Below are 11,112 nucleotides of genomic sequence, written 5' to 3'. Positions count from 1 at the left end.
TACCCCTATTTTGATTTTGACCATAACCTTGATTATGGTTACCACTACCTTAATTATGATTCCCATAACCTTGGTTTTGATTACCATAATTTTGGTTTTGATTTTGGCTACTATAACCTTGATTGTTATAGTTACCTCTAGAACCTTGGTTCCTATAACCACCACCTTGGTTATAGTTGTCAAAATTGCCATGATTGTTGTAATTCCTATTCCATTAATCTCTTTGATTCTCAAACCTAGAATCATGATTATTTGACACATAGTGCACATGCTCATTCACATTTCCATCTTGATCATCACAAACATCCATACATGCATGAGGGAAACTAGAAACATCATGATCATACGACCCACAATCATCATAAAACAAGCATCCACTAGGCATGTTATTAGAAGAGGGAGGGGGTTGAGAATTAGAAGAAATACCTCTCCCCTTAGATTGAGAGGGAAGACTTGAAACTTGGTAGGTAGCACTTTCCAACTTTGCCATGATAGCGGACATCTCCTTCCCCAAGTTTGTCATTTGTGAGGATAGATTGTTAATTGCATTTAGATGATCAACCGAGTACACCGAAGAGCTGCTCTTGTAAGTTGAATCCCTTTCTCCATCTCGCCAATCTCTATAATACCTCACAATGTCTTTAATTATGTCCACCACTTCCTCTTCCGTTTTGTTCATGATAGGACCTTTGGCTCCTCCATCTAAACATGATTTTCCTTGAGGGCTAAGGCCTCCATAGAAGATTTAAATAATTTGATAAGTAGGAATTCCGTGGTGAGGAAACCCTCTTTGATACTCTTTGTATCTCTCCCATGCTTCATATAGACTCTCACTTGGCTTTTACTTGAAACCTTGAATCAAAGCTCTAGCCTCCGCCGTTTTCTTTTGTGGATAAAATCGGGATAGAAATTCCTTGGTAACCTCGTCCCATGTCCTTAGAAAATTCGGCTCAACCTCCTTGTCTAGCCATTCCAAAGCACGCCCTTTGAGAGAAAAGGGAAAGAACTTGAGGCGGATGAATTCTTGGGAAATTCCGTTCTCCTTGATAGTATTACAACTATGTCACACTAGGCGAAAAAACTAATTGGCCACCGGTTCAAAACCCCCCTTTGCCACCGGTTTTGAACCGGTGGTCAGTTGGGGGGGTGGCAATAATCAAATGCAAAAGCCACCGGTTCAAAACCGGTGGCAAAAACAAGTACTGCCAACGGTTAACCGGTGGCAATTACAATTGGCGGTTTTTTTTTTTTGGGTATTAAACATTATTGCCACCGGTTAACCGGTGGCAATAACAACTACATATATTTTTTTTTCCTTTTTCTTTTCTGCTGCAATTATAATACTCATACTATAATATAAAAACAATCAATGTAAGGCAAACAACATCACATTAGTGCAAAAGAATTGTTATTATTAATTGTTATTGTACAATACTAAAAAAAATTAAAAAATTACATTGAATTATAATCAAACAATGAAATTCAACTTTAAATTATTGTACAATAAAAAATAATAAATAAAAAAAATAAATCTAAAACAATTTTTCTAAATCAAAGTCTTGAATCTTGTTGCATCTCTTGAATCTTGATGCATCAATTAAGACCTGCATAAATTAAACCTAGAATTAATAAAACTTACCAAAAAAATGCGAAAAAAAGTACCAAAAAATGAACGAACTCTAAATAACAAAATAAAAAAAAAATCTCGAACCCAGAAATCAAACAAAAATAAAAAAATAAAGAAAAAATAAAGAAAAAAAAAAACCATAAACCCATAAATCAAACATAAATCCAGTAACAAAAACGGCAAATTCATATTAACTCAAAAAAAAGCGAAAAAAACCCACAAATTATTAAAATTCAAAAAAAAAAAAATCCCAGATATCATGCATGTACCCATAAACCTTCGAATATCAATCACACCCAGCAAAAAATTAAACCCAGAAATTTCAAACAATATTGAACCAATCAATTTCGAAATATAACCAAGAAATTTCAAAACTCAATTAAACGCAAACAACTAAACAAAATCAATTAACCCTAGAAAATTCCAAAATCAATTAAACCCATCAATTTCGAACAACATTACAACAATCAAACCCAAAAAAAAATCAAGGCATGTGACATAAATAATTAAACCCAGAAACCCTAACCCCGAATAATTAAACCCAACTACATGCACTAAACTCGAATTTTACCTAAAAATAACCTCGAATTTTACAAGTTGTGGTTGATTTCGGACTTGGTGGCGGCGGTGGCTAGTGGCGTTGGTGGTGGTGGGCAGAAGACAGAGGGAAATCGAAGAGATCGAGCAGTGGAAGTCGATAATAGAGGTGAGGGAAGAGGGACGACGGCGGTGGTGGTGAGATGAGAGAGCAGGAAAGAGAAGAAGAGGGACGACGACGGTGGTGGTGAGATGAGAGAGGAGGAAAAGAGGAGCACTACTAAAATTCGCGGATTTTACGACTGTTTCCTTGCGACGGGCCAAAAAACGGTCGCAATATATATTATTTACGACCGTTTATTAGCCTGTCGCAATTTTAATTAATTGCGACCGCTTTGTAATAAATTGCGGCCGTTTTAACGGTCGTTAAAATTATAAGAATTAAATTTTTTTTTGAAAATAATTACGACCGGCCTAAACGGTCGTAGAGACGGTCGTAACGTTTTAAATCTTTTTTTTTTTTGTTTCGCTGAATTCCAAAATAAAACAAATTTCGTGATTTGGGTTTTCAGAAGGGGGAGTTTGAAGCAGAGAAGAAGGGGGAAGAGGAGAACACCTCGCTGCTCCGCCGCCGTTCTCACCGTCGACCTGTCTCCGGCCAGCGACGCTACACACAGGTAAGTTGTTTAGTATTCTTTTTTTTTTTTATTTTATTAGTTTAGTTAATTTGTTCGAAAACCCTAACTTTGGGTCTCAATTCAACCCCCACGCAGACCACCGTCGCCGGATTCCCCTCCAGGTCGTCTCTCCTTAGCTTTCTAATGATTGTACCAAGGTAAGTCGATGGTATTATTATTTTGTCAAGAATTTTTGTTAATTTGTGCGAAAACCCTAAAATTGATTCACAAATCAATGTTTGCAGGCGAAAAGTCGCCGGTTTCCTCCTTCTGTCGTAGCCTCCTCCGTCTTCTGTCGATTGTAATCAGGTAAGTCATGCAATTTTGGGTTTTTTTTTTTAAAAAAAAATTTATTTTATTTTATTTTTTAAAAATTTATTTACTGTTTATGGCCTTCTCTGTCTTTCTTTTTTTTGTGGATTGATTAATGAAGCAGTTTATATATGGAATTGGGTTTGATTCATTTTTTGATTGAATAAGGGTTAATATGGTTGTTCTGAAGTCTTATTTGGTTTAATTTGAGTTAAATGGTAACCAATTTTAACTTTTCTGTGATTTATAATTGTTTATATTTTGATGATGAAATACTGAAGTCCATTGGTGTTGTTGTTGATAGACTATGGTGTAGTCTGATGATTAATGTGATTCTGTTAAAATTGAATTGATTTGCTTTGGTGTAATTTGAGTAGAAAGGAACTAATGTCGAAGTGGATTTCAAGTTTGGTTTTAATTAAACTGTTTGTGGTGGCAATTTGATTAGAAAAGGAACCACTATCACATTGAATTGTTTGGATGTAATGAAATTTTTGTCTTAAATCGATTAAATAAGCCATGTCACTTTGTTTGCTTTGAGATTTACTGTTGAATTTGTACATGATCTTATCTAATATGCAAGATTCATAATGACTAGTTAAGAATTAGACATGGTAAATTTGCATTCCAAATAAGCTAGTTTATCGTAAATGTGTATTAATACATGGGTTTATCTCAATGTAATTACTTTAATATCATGCTACATAGTTGAATAATTTCTTATACTATAAATAGTCTTTTCGCCTATTTTTTAGTCAAAAATGGTGAAATTTAACTTTTGGTTGATTTTTGTTTTTAATTTTATTTTAATTTCGTTATTTAATTTTAAAAAGCTAATTGTGAGTCGCAAATTAACCCCCTTTGCAGCTCCATCGTTGCGAGATTCCTCTTCTGCCCGTCTTTCCTCCTTTATCAGCCTTTTTCCATCGCCCCCACTAGGTAAGTCGGCTGTACTTATTTATTTTTTTCATTTTAAAATTTTTTATAAATACCCTGCCTAAAAGTGTTACACCACCATATACCAGGAACACCTTTGTCGCCGCCTCTGCTTTTCTGGTCAACTCCTCCGCTGTGTGTTTTTCTTCCCTTATTTATCTACTTCTTTTACTTGTGCTATATGATTCATATTTATGTTATTTGTTATGGAGTTGTGATTTCATGTGTTGGATAATTTTAGTTTGCTATTGATAGCTTGTTGTGTTGTTAGATTTTTTACGCTTTATTGTGCGTAGGCTAGAACTTGGATGTGTTTTGGTTGGAGTAGAAATTTGTTTTGCTTTATGTCCAATGTAGGACTATTGGATGGTGTGAACTCATGTGTTGGATAATTTTAGTTTTTGGTTTAAAAAAAATGAATCTTATTGAATTACAATGGCTTCATTAGATATATGTATGTTTAAGGGGTTATTATAATCTTGCGAACAATAATTTGTATTATGGTTCGATAAAGTATTTAGTAAATAATTGGTTTTTCATGAAGGGTTACATGTGTCATTTTTTTTTAAGTATTTTAATATTTTGATTTTTGTTATCAAACTCCCATCTTTGTTAAGTATACAAATCTTATTGCTTCTATTATTTTATTAATGTTACATCAATTTACTTTGAAATGGTATAAATATAATTTTTAAATGTAAGTTATAAATAATTTAATCAATATTGTAAATTATAAATAATAAGTATCTTAGAAAAAATGTTGTAAAAATTATATTTATTTATCAAATTAGAAGCATGTGACAAAACATTTGTTTAAATCTCTTAATAAAGAATGTGAAATCAACTTTCCCGTTCAAGTCATGATAAGGACCTTTGGACATCATTTCGATTCTAATTGTATCTTATGCCATTATTGTAATGAATACAAGTTCAGTGTGTATGATTAATGTGATTTATTTTTCATAGTGTTGTAGATTTTGTAACCATGAAAAGGAAAGAGCGTTGGTGGATGTATGATAGATACGATGGCCGTAATACCCGTAAACTTAGGCAAGAGTTTGTGGATGGTGTTGAACAATTCATACGGTTCTGTGAAGCTCATCCTGAGAGCCCGGGCGTAGATGAAGTAAGATGCCCTTGTCTATTATGTAAGAATAGACGTCTTCATGATGCAAACACAGTAAAACTCCATTTGTTCAAAAAGGGGTTTATACCTGATTACTATGACTGGGTTTCTCATGGTGAAGGGTTTCCTACATCAAGTGTAGAGCAACCAAATACGTACCGTGAGATGGTTCTCGATGCTCTTGGGAGTAGTCATGAACCATCGGGTGACGATAGTACTAGTGGTTCAGATGAAGAGCCAAATGCTCAAGCAAAAGCATTTCAAGAGCTTTTAATGGCTGCCGAGCAACCACTGTACGAAGGTAGCTCCATGTCTGTGCTAGAAATGGCATCTCGAATTGTATCTTTGAAATCGGAATACAATTTGCCCCATAGGTGTGTTGATGGGTTTGCATCATTACTAAATGAAGCGATTCCCGACAATAATAAGATGGGAAAAACATTCTACGATACAAAGAAGATTCTTAACGGACTTGAGCTTCCTCATGAGAAGATTCACGCATACCCAAAGGGTTGTATGTTATTTTGGAAAGCTGATGCTGAGTTGGATAAGTGTAGAGTGTGCTATAGGGACAGATACAAGAGGACTTCAAAGGGGTCATTGGTTCCCGTAAAAGAACTCATCTATTTTCCCATCACTCCAAGGCTACAACGGTTGTTTGCAACAAAGAACGTTGCGGAGGAAATGACTTGGCATTCCAAAAATCCTAGAGTCCAAGGCACAATGGCCCATCCTAGTGATAGTGAAGCTTGGAAGCACTTGGATAGATCTTTCCCCGATTTTGGATCTGAACCTAGAAATGTGAGACTTGGTATGTGTACTGATGGGTTTGCTCCTAATGGCAAGTTTGGGGGTCAGTACTCATGTTGGCCCGTCATTCTGACCCCTTATAACTTGCCTCCATCGATGTGCATGAAAAAACCATTTATGTTCCTTTCTTTGCTCGTTCCTGGTCCTAAAAATCCGAAGGGGAACTTGGATGTGTATATGCAACCGTTAATTGAAGAATTGAAACAACTGTGGGACGTTGGTGCAACAACGTATGACATTTCACAAAGGAGAAACTTCAATTTGCGTGCAGCAATCTTGTGGACTATAAGTGATTTCCCAGCCTATGGTATGCTTTCTGGATGGGCAACAGCCGGTAAAAAAGCTTGTCCATATTGCTTGGACAAATCAAAAGCTTTTTGGCTTGAACATGGTGGTAAAATGTCATGGTTTGATTGTCACCGCCAATTTCTTCCTCCCGAACATCCTTTTCGAAACAACAAAGTTGCTTTTTGTAAGAATAAGGTTGAAAAGGGGACACCGCCACACATAATGTCCGGCGACGAGCTATGGCAACAAGTTCAACACTTGGCTAAGGCAACAGATGGACCTGAAGCACTCGCAAGCTTGAAAATGAAGAAACTAGGGTGGTTTAAACAAAGTATTCTTTGGGAGCTACCGTACTGGAAGACACTTCTCCTCCGCCACAACCTCGATGTCATGCATATTGAAAAGAATTTCTTTGACCAGCTAATTCACACAGTGATGGATGTGAAAAAACATACTTCAGACACAGTTGCAGCTAGATATGACATTGCCAAATATTGCAAACGACCACAACTACATGTGATGGAGGATGCGAGAGTGAAAGACACTTTGCCTAAAGCCCCATTCTCACTAGACAAGGCTCAAAAGAAAGTGTTATGCGAGTGGGTAAAGAGCCTGAAATTTCCCGATGGTTATGCTTCTAATTTGAGTAGATGTGTAGATTTACAATCATGTAAGCTTCATGGTTTAAAGAGCCACGATTGTCATGTCTTCATGGAGAGGTTGTTGCCAGTTGCTTTTAAGGAATTGCTCCCGGTCCATGTTTGGAAAGCTATTACTGAGATTAGTCTTTTCTTCCGTGACCTTTGTTGTTCCACCATCAAATTGAGTGATATGGAAAGATTGGAACACAACATTGCAGAAATTCTTTGTAAGTTGGAGAAGATATTTCCACCGGCGTTCTTCAACTCTATGGAACACTTACCAGTTCACCTGCCTTATGAAGCTAGGTTATGTGGTCCTGTCCAATATCGTTGGATGTATCCATTTGAAAGGTTTTAACTCCTACAAACTCATAGTTTCCAATTTTTTTTTATACACCTATAGTAGTTTGCATAACATATAACTTAATCAATTTTATAAATTTTAGGTTCCTTAATCATTTGAAATGTAAAATTGGCAATAAGGCTCGTGTTGAAGGTTCAATCTGTAATGCATATCTAACGGAAGAGATAGGGTACTTTTGCTCTAACTACTTCCAACAAGGAGTGGATACTAAAACACGTGACTTAGGTCGTAATGTTCATGATGAAGTTGAAAGCACTTTGGATGATAGTGTTCCGGAACTGTTCAGGGTTGATCAAGGACATGCTTGTACAGGTGGAGTGCGCCGCTTTTTGGATGAGAAAGATTTACAACGTGCTCATTTGTATGTTTTGGGAAATAGCGGCATTCTGGAACCATATGAGAGGTATTACATTTGTATTTATCATACTCACTAAGATTTCATTGAATGTGCAACGTATCCAATGTCATTCACCATCATTAATACTCTTTCTCTGGTTATATGGAATGGAAGGGAGTTTGAGGACCACATTGTTCTAATGCAACCCACTATTCGCAAAGAAGATTTGTGGATTAAACATGAAGCTGAATTCCTCGAGTGGTTTAGGTTGAAAGTGAGTGTGTTACGCATTTGACATCAACACGTTTTTTTTTTCTTGCTATAACTTAAGGAATCATATCAATTTAACATAATAATGCCATATGACCAGGTGATTCAAGACAAGCCAAATGATGAAATATTGTTTGCTTTGGCAATGGGCCCATCTAAGCGAGTGCGTACTTGGAACCAATTCTATGTGAACGGATACAAATTCCAAACTTATGGCCATGGAAAACAGAAGTCAACAATGAATTATGGAGTGAGTGTATCCAATGACGATGGTGGAGATTATTTTGGTATTTTAGAGGATATCATCGAGTTGGAGTTCACTGGTGCCCTTCGTACTTATAAGACTATTCTCTTCAAGTGCAGTTGGATGGATTCTACTAGGGGTATGAACATTGACCAATACAAGCTTGTAGAAGTCAATCATACCAAAAAATACCCCAAGTACGACCCATTTGTGCTTTCTTACCAAGCTAACCAAGTCTACTACGCACCTTATCCAAGTTTGAAAAGAGATAAGGTTCAATGGTGGGCAGTGTTCAAGACAAAGGCGAGGTCAGTTGTTGATGCACCAGTTGCCGAAGACTTTCTACAAGAAACCACTGCTGACATTCCTAATCTTTGTGCTCCGGATGACATTCCAGACTACGAAGGTGATGAAGATGGATTAGGAGATTCGGATACTGATGATGTAGTCCTCCCCGATGCCCCTCCAGATGAGTCCAGTTTCGAATCTACTGATAGTGAGGACGAGGATGAGGATGATGGATTTTGGGATGACGATAATGATGATGATCTTAGTGCTGATGGGGAGGGTGATTCAACTGAGATTTAGGAGATTGATTGTAGCTTTGTTTTAACTTTTTAATTATTTAATCTTAATGGAGTTCAATTTATTTTAAAAGACCATCCAGGTTTTAATTTGATATACTTGTGTATTCTTGATATTGTGCAAAGTCAAGGTTATGTGTGATGTTACCTTAGATCGCAGTAACATGATTATATGATCTCTAATGATGTGCATAATGTTTGTCTTACTATAGGTTGTCATGGTTGGTGGCGGTCGTCGGATTTTGGGACATGTCACCCCGAGAGAATTGTTTCCATCGACAAGCCATGCACATACGGAAACTTCTCAAGAAGTTACCCCAGAGTCACGTGTAGATGGTACTGGGACATCTACTCAGGTTCCTGAGACGCAAGACGATGACTCTACCATGGGTGAGGTAGCTACCCCCGTTGCGAAACGGACTTTGCACCCTACAGGGTTATGGTAAGTTAATCATGGTTAGCTTAATTTGCATTCGAATTTGATCAATGTTGGTTAGATTTGTATTTTATGTATGTAATGACTTAATTTGTTTGCTTATTGGTACTAAGGTTCGATGATAACTCCGTGAGCACCTCCATTACAGAGATTTTTCAAGCACATTGGCGCAAACCATGGCTTAACTATGATGAGGCTGACGAGGGTACTAAGACCCATTGGTGGAACCAGTTTACGGTATTATATAACCCCCAAGTTTATATAACTTATCTAACTTTGGTGTGTGTTGGTTACTTATTACAATAAATTATTACTCATAATATTTTTGTTGTTTCTTAAAAAAATTTGCAGAAACTATACCTTTGGAATGTTGATCTTGACACCCTTGTGAAGAAGGAGTATGAAAAGAAGGCACATAAGAGGTTGAAAGAGATGGAATACAATTCTTCTGTCAGAAACAAGTCAGTTCCAAAATGGATGGGGCAGACTACGTTTCAGCAAATGATGGAGAAAAGAAACAAGAAAGATTTTCAGGAGAGGTCTGAAAAAGCTAAGAAGAACAGGAGGGGCGGCTCCCTATCTAATCCAATTGAGCCGTCACACTACCAAGGTTCTATCTCTGCATCAAAGCATGCAAAGAAAATGGTAATACTTAATGGTTTTTAATGATAAATTTAAGTAGTTGCATACATTAAGCATTAAAAGAGTTATTTAATTTATGCAGGCTCAGAAAGCCGGTGGAGTGCTTCCAAGTGCCCCTGAGGTCTTCCTAAAGACCCATTTCAAGGAAGTTCCTGGAAAAGGAAAAATTGCGGCAAACAAGAGGGCACAAGAAATCTCGGTAACACATCTAACTTTGGAAATTAATGAAATATTTTTTTTAAGGAAGAAAGCAAAACATAATCACCTTTACTTGTATATGCATGAAAATGTCTATGATTAAAAAATTTGAACCTATAAACATGTTTAATATGCTTTATATGAGATGTTTGATTGATAAAATCTTAGTTTATATCAAAAACAAAGAAAATGGGTAAGTTAGAAGGCCATTTAAGCCATTTTAGCCTAGTTATGACCTTAGGTGGCAATACCGGTTTGGCTCATCCCGCCCATTAATTAAGCCACCGGTTTTCAAAAACCGGTGGCCAATTAGCGGTGCATTTTTCAATTTTTCTACTAGTGTCAACCAATTTAATTGCAACAATCCAATCAATTTAGTATCATCAACTAGCAAAAATCGTCAATCAAGCATGCTTCCCCTTCTCCCTAGCAACTAATATACTCACTAATCATGGTGAGATTAAGGAACAAAACAAATTCAATCAAATTCATATTCATTTAAAGCTTAATCAAAATAAAATCAATCAATCAACAAATTCTAGAGTCGTGCACGATCACGCAGGAGCAGAACAAAATTAAAAAGTTTTGCGCGCCTACTTCGCGAACATTGCTCGGGCGTGCAGAATTTTGTGCGGGCGTGTATTTTAGGGCTTCATTTCTCCGTACCCACGAAGTTGCGGGCGCACAACAATTAGAGAGGGCGCGCAATATTTTGTTCAGGCGCGCACCGCTGGGTTCTAGCTTTTTACTTCGCCTTGTTGCTTTAATTTCTTCTTTTTCTAAGCACCCATATATATAGCCCGTACTCTCCTTTGGATGTAATTAGATTAGTTTAGCTTAATTTTCTGATTTTTAGCTTAATCTAGAGAGAGAAACCTTATTAGTTTTGGAATTTTAGAGAGAGAAAGTGTGAATTACTCCATTGTTGAGCTTGAATTTTGAAGAAGAAGCTTAATCAACCTCTTTGTAAAACATCAACTTCAATGAATAAGCATTTCCTTTCTCTTTTCTCTTTAATTTTGGAAATTTTTTAATTTTGGAATTTTTTTGGGTTTACCGGCTTAATTGATTGGATTTATTAAG

The 11,112-nt window shown here is 36.5% G+C and overlaps 1 long non-coding RNA gene and 1 other non-coding gene across 2 annotated transcripts; both read left to right on the top strand.

Annotated features, from left to right (window-relative positions):
- The first annotated feature begins 767 nt into the window (after positions 1-767).
- LOC145590410 (small nucleolar RNA R71) lies at positions 768-873 on the top strand. The gene has a single exon (XR_014102014.1). It is a non-coding gene; the product is annotated as a small nucleolar RNA R71 (small nucleolar RNA).
- A 1,793-nt stretch (positions 874-2,666) lies between these two features.
- On the top strand, positions 2,667-5,127 carry LOC145587700 (uncharacterized). Its single transcript, XR_014101373.1, has 5 exons — positions 2,667-2,999; positions 3,087-3,150; positions 4,021-4,092; positions 4,179-4,224; positions 5,056-5,127. It is a non-coding gene; the product is annotated as an uncharacterized LOC145587700 (long non-coding RNA).
- The last annotated feature ends 5,985 nt before the right edge of the window (positions 5,128-11,112 follow it).

Source organism: Chenopodium album, chromosome 17 (assembly GCF_948465745.1).
Source record: "Chenopodium album chromosome 17, dcCheAlbu1.1, whole genome shotgun sequence".
In the NCBI taxonomy this organism is placed as follows: domain Eukaryota; kingdom Viridiplantae; phylum Streptophyta; class Magnoliopsida; order Caryophyllales; family Amaranthaceae; genus Chenopodium; species Chenopodium album.
The sequence above is the reverse complement of the archived record's forward strand: the minus strand, read 5'-3'. Positions and strand labels throughout refer to the sequence as shown.